Here is an 8,683-nt window from a genome sequence, read left to right as displayed (position 1 = left end):
TCTGGGTTCCTCCTGCCTCAGGCACAGGCAAACCTATTCGTGGGATTGTTTTTGCCCAGGGACCTGGCAGCACCTGGTGGGTGATGCTTAAGGATGGAGAAGTTCGGTGTGCACCTCAAGGGGATTTGATTTTAGGTGAAAATGTGCAATGCTGAACTGTACGATGTGAATTGCCGCACTAACAATGTTTAATAAGTGTCTTTCAGATCAAGACAATGGTGATGAAACCAGCGCTGGCTTCTTCGAGTGGTGCCCGACACCTTCTTGGAAGTTGGTGTCCTTAACCCACCAACAGGGGTCATGAGATGCACTTGGACCATTTTCCCTGCCCTGGGAGACTGTGGTGACAAAATGAACTTAATGAACTTTTCAAAGGATGGTCCACTGATTAATTACTCCTGTGTATATATGTACATATGTATATATATATAGTAGTAGTGATTAATTAGATTGTATTGATAGATTGTATTGATAAGGTTTAAGTATTCAGTGAATGTCATATGATAAGGGGTGGAATGTCCTGGTTTTGTTAAAAACAAGTTTCTCTTTTAGTGAATTTGCCTGTCAGCTCAAGCTTCATATCAGCTGCATTTTCCTGGAGAACCAGACACATGTTTTGGTTAAACCCAGCAAGGGAATGCAAACTTATTGACAAGCACAGATGGACATCTCGCGAGAGGGGCAACGAGAAACTGGTGATCGAGAGACTGACCAACGGTGAATAACATTCCATTCACGTGAATACTTCATATAAAAGTGGGAGATCACGAGGATCTCGCCCCTTTTCCCTTTCTCCCTTTTTTCCTCATGGCCGACATCAGGAGAGGACCTTGCTGGTCGTCCCTGCGAACGGAGGCCAGTGAGAGACTGAATCCAGCTCCGGTTGGCTGCAGAGTCCAATCCAGGACTTTGGGTGCTGGCTCTGCAGTTGCTCAGACTTACAAGATGGGTTTTGTATATTTGTATCATTTTCTCTGTTCTCATCAGTAGCATCAGTAAAACATCTTGAACTTTTCCAACTCTCTTCCCTCTGTGCTTCTTCCCCTCCCGATCGCCTGTGCTGAGTGGGAAGGGGGGAGAGGGAGGGGCAAAAGGGGGAAGTGGGGGGCAGAGGAGGTTGACAACACATCTGCCAGGGTTTGATTGTCACCCCGCAATCCTAACCCTCGACAGGCTGGGACAGAGAAAAGGATGAGAAGGAAATAAGGCAAGGCTAGGCCAAAGGACATTTCCTTGGTTACATATTTTGTACCAGATTCATCTGGAGACGAGGAGGAAAGCCATCAGACCTGATGGATTAGGCCCAATCAAAAACCCCGGCTACTTGAGACACTTAGACTAAGCCTAAAATGCAAAGATCTCTCCATAAGGATGGGTTTTATACTCTACTTCCACAATCTGCTGGCAGTACAAAAGAATAAGCGGCAGATCTACTTAGGCTGAGTCACGGTGGTTTTGTGCAGAAGGATATGGAACAAAGGGAGAAAGCAAAGGGAGCAGGACAAAGGGAGGGAAGAGGAAAAACTAGTTTGTATATTCTAAAACCACAGATGCTACCATGAGCACAACCACACTGAGAAGGGGGAAAGGGGAAATCAAGCAATGACAGAGGTACCTGATGCTAAGAAGTCACTCACCAGCACCAAGAACTGCTCATCTGCCACTTGAGCGTCGCTCATCAGGAACACGATGCCTATGTTCTTCACACCGGCTTTCAGGTACAGGTTTGCCAGGTCTGCCTGGACGTTGAAAAGCAAGAGGACTTAGGGGGTGCACCTCCATTCTGCAAAACTCAGGTAGGTACCACATCTACAAGCAGGATATTTCAGAATCTTCCCATTAACCAAGAATAAAGCAATGGCAATTAATTAGCGTGAAACTGCACTTTGGCCACTCTCCATCTTCATGGCTGAGTCTGCCAGGTTATATGGGGGAGTCTATCGCTGTCATCATTGTAAGACTTTACCCAGTAAGACTTGACGTTACGGCCAGGTCTGTGTAACACAAAAAAAGAGAAAGAAGCCCTGGCCAGCACCGCTACACACAGGGAAATGCTTGTAGCTGGAACACCTGGAGGTCAATGGATGTGGCTAAAGACATCAGTGCAGTCCCTGGTTGTGGAGGCTGCCCTGGGAGTTCAGAAAGGCTTACTGTGGGCACAATAAGTCACTATACGGGGACATTAAAGCACCACAGGGACTGGGAGGGACAGCAGCCACTGAAAATGTTGGACCTTGGTGTCCCCATGCTGTAGATTTCTCTGATTTCACAACTATACCTGAATTTTCTTTTTTTTTTCTGAGGTGCTGCAACACATTTCTTTCTGCTTGTGAAGAAAGGAGAAGGACACCTTGTGCAAACAGGGATGTTTTCAGTTTTATTCCTTTCCAGAGTCTGAGCAGGGACTCGCCCTTCAGTGTCCCACTCAGTGCAGTGATGCTGACAGAGAAACTGCTCATATGGAAAAGCTGTTTCACCTCAAAGGGGACAGTGTCCTGATGAAGGACACAGTGTCCTCCTGATGAAGGACACCAACTTCTTGAAATCCAAGTTGTTCATGAGATGGGAAAAACGCCATCATCCCGCTCAAACTCCATCATTTCCTTCCTGCCCCTCCAAGCAGGATACAAGGCATGCGGGAGACACTGAAGGAATTTACTGGCCTGTGTTCCAGAAACTTTCTTAGAAATTCAGCAAATACACACGCTCCCTCAAAAAGAATCATTTGTTACTTCCATCACTGGAAATTTGAATTAGATCAATTATAACAGCACGAGGGGCCAATGCCAGACAGGGTAATCTGTCACCATCCTGCTCTTCCATATCTAAGAGAAAAAGATGACTCCATATTTCATAAACTCTTTGAAAATGAATAGAGAGTGAAGGGAACATCAAATTATCTTCCACCTCCACAGACAGAAGTAAAGACATGCTTTGAAAACAAGTTTATTAATGCTGGTTTCAAGCTATATTCCTAGATGGGAGCACAGGTTTTCTCAATGAATAGGCAGGTAGGAGCTAGAAAATTGTACGAGTGGGGCTGAAGAACACAGAGGAAAGTTGAAAATACCCAATGGATGGAGGATCAGGCTTGTGTGACGTGACAAAAACATGACAAAAACAACCTGTACACAACTACAGGTCATCAGGCCCTGCCTCTGATGGGGAAGGAAGGCAAGGGTTCATTGGCCATCGCATCTCCCGAGCAGAATGGCGTGAAGTTACTGAGGTTGTGATTTTTACAACATTTCTGATGAGAATCCTTTTGCCAGCAGCTAAAATACTTGAAAATCATTTCAACGATATTTTACAATGTGGATTTGTAACTTCTGTGCTCACTAGCCTGCGCATAGATATAAGCACAGGCACCTGTTCTCTATAGTGAACCATCCACCATCCCCTCAGTCCCTCCCTCATACAAAATCCTGGTGGAAGGACTGGATACGACTTTGGAACTCTCCTCCTGCTCTCTCCTGCTCCTTTTCCACCTCCAAATCACTCCACAACAGGCACCTCACAGATGAGCTAATTACCACATCTTGGTTTAATTAGAAATAATAGTCAAATACGGTTTCTTGAACAAGCATTAACTGAATGTCCACACCAGGGGTTTATCATCGGAGCCCAGCGCTGACTCTGAGCCTTGGGCTGGGATGTTGTTGGGTCTGGCCAGCTCAGAGGGCTGGCAGGGGACATCAGGCCTGTCTGCACCCCACAGATGTGTTGGGAAGCACTGCTCCTCTCTGCAGTCCCATAGAGTCTCTGGAGCTTTTTACTGTCTTCACAATGGCGTCATTCAACACGCAACAAGACAGAATCACAGGATCCCAGGCTGGTTGGGCTGAAGGGACCTCTGCAGATCCCCCAGTCCAAGCCCTGCTCACGCAGGGTCACAGAGCAGATCACACAGGTGGGTCCAGGCGGGTTTCAATGTCTCACAGAAGGAGACTCCACACCCGCTCTGGGCAGCCTGGCCCAGGCTCTGGCACCTCCCAGCAAACAAGTTTCTGCTCATGTTCAGATGGAGCCTCCTGTGTTTCAGTCTGTGCCCGTTGCCCCTCACCCTGGCGTTGGGCACCACTGAACAGAGTCTGGTCCATCCTCTGACACCCACCCTGAGATATTGATCCATTGATCAGATCCCTCTCAGCTTCTCCAGCTCAACAGCCCCAACTCTCACTGAGTCTTTCCTCATCAGAAAGATGCTCCAGACCCCTCAGCATCTTTGTCTCCCTCTGGTAATTCCTTGTCCTTCTTAAATTGGGGATCCCAAAGTTTTCAGGGCAAGTTCTGCTTTTTATTCCCTTCTGCTCCACCTCAGCCCCAGGAGTCACCCACCTTCAGGTCAGGGATCCCGTACCCTTTCCTCAGCGTGATCTGGAAAAGCTCCAGGGAGCTGATGAAGGCCGCCAGCCTGGTCAGGCTCTGCTTCCCGCTTCCACCCACGCCGACCAGGAGAGCGTTCCCTCGGGGGGACTCCAGGATCCGGTTGATGCGGCAACTAAATTGAAGCATATAAAATCTGTCATTAATAAGAGTATTTTTCTTATTCTCTGCCCATTGCTTTTCAATATATATTTTAATCACTAGGAAACCGTAGTCTGAATGGGATGAAAAATGTCAATCTAAGAGACATGTCAGCAATCAATCCCCATCTCTGCTGAGGCCCAAACAAAGGACGTAGCTGATTAAAAAAATAGTTTGGTGGCGATTCAAACTGTGTCCAATATTTTTCCACCTGCCAAGTCCTGCTGGATAGAAATATTTTAAGGTGAAGGCCTGGATGTCTTTGCAGGGAGGACAAGGGAAAAAACACATTACATGGACATGCAAATAGTGAGAACAGAATTCATGGCTCTGGTGCACCTCTCCAGTGAAGGTTCCTCTTCACAAAGCATTTTGGGTTCATGTTCAGGTGAAGGGTCCTGCTATGCATTAAAGCATATTCATATACATCTGGAATAGCATAATACCTGTCTGGAAAATACAGTCCAACATTATTTATCCAAGCCACCATTAAGAGTGAGATTTTGTCACACTTAAAATGAACTTGCTATTGTTTTTCAGGTCTGTTCACTTGTCCTTGAGAGTTGCACAGTGAGCTCTGCCCCCAGTCTATTCTCTTTAAGCAATTGCTGACATCCCCACGTTAAAATCCCAAGTGAGGGAGGTTTAGAGGATCCTACCTGTGAAAACCTCACTGTCAGGTGTCTGAAATGCAAGCACCATTCCCCTCTTGACATCACTGCCTTTATTCAACTCACTTAACTGAGTATTTTCCTAGACTAATCTAATTAATTTTTCAAATAAGACTGCAAGAAATACTGTACTGCTTTATTACAACTCAAGCGTCTTATGATCTATGTGCAGACTCCCACAGATTGTGAAATTAAACCCAGAATAGCAATCCAGCTTGTGTGGAGAGCTGGAATGTTCCTGCTTTTCATTCTCTAGCTGGCTGTCCCCAAAAGCAAGGGCACGGGGTGTGCGTTGGGAATGGGCACCATGAGCCCCGGGTCAGGAGGTGACTGACCCATATCCCCCACCTCCCCACATACATTAACTCCCTTACTTTTTTTTCCCAACAGAAACTTCACAACAAATTCAAGATGTCATCCATAAGCTGTTGGAGATGGAATAATTTGTGTGTTTCAGCAAAACGCAATTTCCAAATGCGCTGAATCGAAATCACTCAGCTCCAGTGAAAATCATGCTGAATACTCAAACCTCGCCTTCCCGATTACTCACAATATTAACTGGAGGGATACTGACAGGTTTTGTTGAAAATCCCAATTTATGTAAAGTGCAAAAGAAGCACAAGATTAAAATTACTGTCACCTTTCTGCAAGCAGAAACACCAATGGACATCAGGTTGCATATGACTCATTAATACAAAGAAGTAAATGCCCAAACTATAAGGGAAGCCATGCCCCAGCACAGCCAGCACGCTGCACCGCAAAAGGAACAGATTGCTGAGCTCTTAGAACAGAACTGGTTAAACAGCTAGTTAAAAGGAGTAGAAATTTATATATATATATATATGTATTTTTTTAATTTGCATGAGAGTAACTGCATTAGGTTACCAGGTCCAGCAAACCTGAAATCACCCACACAAGCGTGCAGCAGGACAGCGGCTTCCTTCTAGCTCAGTCACAAACCTGCTCTTCATGATACAATGTTTCCAGGCAAAATCAGTTAAAACTATGATTTACAGGGGAGGTTCATCTTCAGAAATTATCTGAGGCCAGGTCTGCATTTCAGCCCCCAAAAATCAGACCACATCTGGAATATTGTGTCCAGTTGTGGCCCCTCAGCTCCAGAAGGACAGGGAACTGCTGGAGAGAGTCCAGCGCAGCCACCAAGATGCTGAAGGGAGTGGAGCATCTCCCGTGTGAGGAAAGGCTGAGGGAGCTGGGGCTCTGGAGCTGGAGAAGAGGAGACTGAGGGGGGACTCATTCATGTTTACAGATATCTAAAGGGTGAGTGTCAGGAGGATGGAGCCAGGCTCTTCTCGGTGACAACCAGTGACAGGACAAGAGGCAATGGGTACAAACTGGAACACAAGAGGTTCCACTTGAATTTGAGAAGAAACTTCTTCTCAGTGAGGGTGTCAGAGCCTGGCCCAGGCTGCCCAGGGAGGTTGTGGAGTCTCCTTCTCTGCAGACATTCAAACCCCCTGGACCCCTTCCTGTGGAACCTCAGCTGGGTGTTCCTGCTCCATGGGGGATTGCACTGGAGGAGCTTTCCAGGTCCCTTCCAATCCCTGACATTCTGGGATTCTGTGATTCTGTGGAATTCCCAACAAGCATTTAAATCATGTATAAGAGCTGGAGGTACGTGTCACGATCCATACCACAGGCATGTAAATAGCTTCATAATGATCAACGGAGGCTCGCTATTTTCATATAGTCCCACGTGTCCAGTTTCCACAGGGAATCCAGCTGGACCTCCAGGCATCGGAATGCAAGCAGGCTTTCCAAAGGATCCAGGCAATTTAAGTGCCTCAGTCCATTCAAACTAGCAGCCTGAATTCACGTAATCTCACATTATATACATTTGAAAATCCCACTGAGAATTGTGTAAACGTGCCTCTAACCCAGTTGTGAAAGCATTTAGGGACATCCTGGTGTAACTAGTTCTGTGGCTGGCTGTCAAGTGAAGACAAAAAGCACTTGATCCATGTCATGTACAATAAACGTCTGTGCCGTATGCAGAGCATCAAGGGCCAAAGATGTAACAGCAACCAGACTTCAAACGACCAGCAGCATGCTGACCCTCCATCCGACAGCCCCGCATCCTCACAGTGTCAAAAGATCCCCCCAGCAGCAGCTGGAGAAGCAGGGCAGTATTTGTGCAGGACACACCACGTGGGCAGATGAAGCTTCTGCACACCTCCAGCTCCTTCTGCTCTAATAATGGATACCGACATCCTCCAGAAACCTCCGTGGAAACAATCTGCATGGATAAAAGCTACAATGAGAGCATAAAGACAGAAAACTCCCTTACACGTGGCACATGGCGTCCTCAAACAGCACCAGGCTCATGGCAGCGTTGACTTCGTTGTAGCTGTCCAAGGCTTCCACAAGGATCTTGTGCAGCTCCTCCCAGGTCGGAACTGGCCTGTAGCTGGGTTCTCCAACGCCTTTAGCGAAATGGCAATAAATGTTCATTCGCTTGGTCTGCTCTAAAGTTTCCTCAATGTCCTGTCAAATTTAAAAATAATTTTTAAAAAAGGTATATAAGAAGTAAAGGAGAAAACACTGCAGCTCTATGTCATCTTTCCAAGTGAAGCACAGTGTTCCAAAAAATGTCCATATAGCTGCACCTGTGTGTTGAAAAAGGGGAAAGAGCGACAAAAGGGAAGGAAAGGGAAAGGATAAAGCCCCAATACTTGCTCTGGACCTTTTGTAAATCACAAGAACTCATCACCTTAAGAAAATGTGAGCACAAGAAAAGCCCCACAGCAACAGCTACAGCATGACACTGTTGCATGGACAATGATTAACAGCCAGAGGAAAAAGCACTGTCTGCGTTACTGTGATATTTGCAGGACTCCAATGGCAACACTGCCGGGTGATGACAGGACTGAAGCAAAGCAGGTCTAGAGCTTCCATTAGGAAGATATTTTGGAAAAAAAGGAAAGCACTAGGGATTTGTGCCTGCATCTCACTTTACTCCCACCAAGACTGGGGATCTGACTCTTTTGCTTTTGCCACAAGACTCAAGACATTTAAATAAAATAATTTAATTAATTCACAGAGCCGAAATCTCCTCTCCCCGGTGCCCTTAGGGAGAGCATCGTTCACCCAAATACCAACATTGGCAGCCCAGGAAGCAGTTGACAGAGATTTTGCTCCTGGTGTCCCACCAAGAGCATCACACTCCCTGCAAGTGAGAGACTGGCAGACCTTGGGTCAAACTTCTCTTGCCCAAGGAACCTTTTTCCTGTAAGCACGTACGTTATTATCAGAGTTATGAACCTCAACACTTACGTCATATAATTTCTTCACCATCTCCAGCTGGATTTTATCAAAGGTACCATAATCCTTTTCTTCAACCATCTTATCCCGGTAGACTCGGTTTGACTCGTGCAGGTAGAGTTTCACCAGGTCTTGGGGGTGCTGCAGACATTCCGGGGTAGAGAACAGAAGGCCCTGTGGGGTGCAGAGACCAGCAGTAAACC

General features: G+C 46.4%; 1 pseudogene; it reads right to left on the bottom strand.

Moving 5' to 3' along the window:
* Window positions 1–1,558: 1,558 nt before the first annotated feature.
* Window positions 1,559–8,683, bottom strand: part of LOC136115891 (dynein axonemal heavy chain 9-like) — a 91,226-nt pseudogene continuing 84,101 nt past the window's right edge.

This window comes from Patagioenas fasciata, chromosome 34, assembly GCF_037038585.1.
Source record: "Patagioenas fasciata isolate bPatFas1 chromosome 34, bPatFas1.hap1, whole genome shotgun sequence".
Taxonomy (NCBI): domain Eukaryota; kingdom Metazoa; phylum Chordata; class Aves; order Columbiformes; family Columbidae; genus Patagioenas; species Patagioenas fasciata.
The sequence above is the reverse complement of the archived record's forward strand: the minus strand, read 5'-3'. Positions and strand labels throughout refer to the sequence as shown.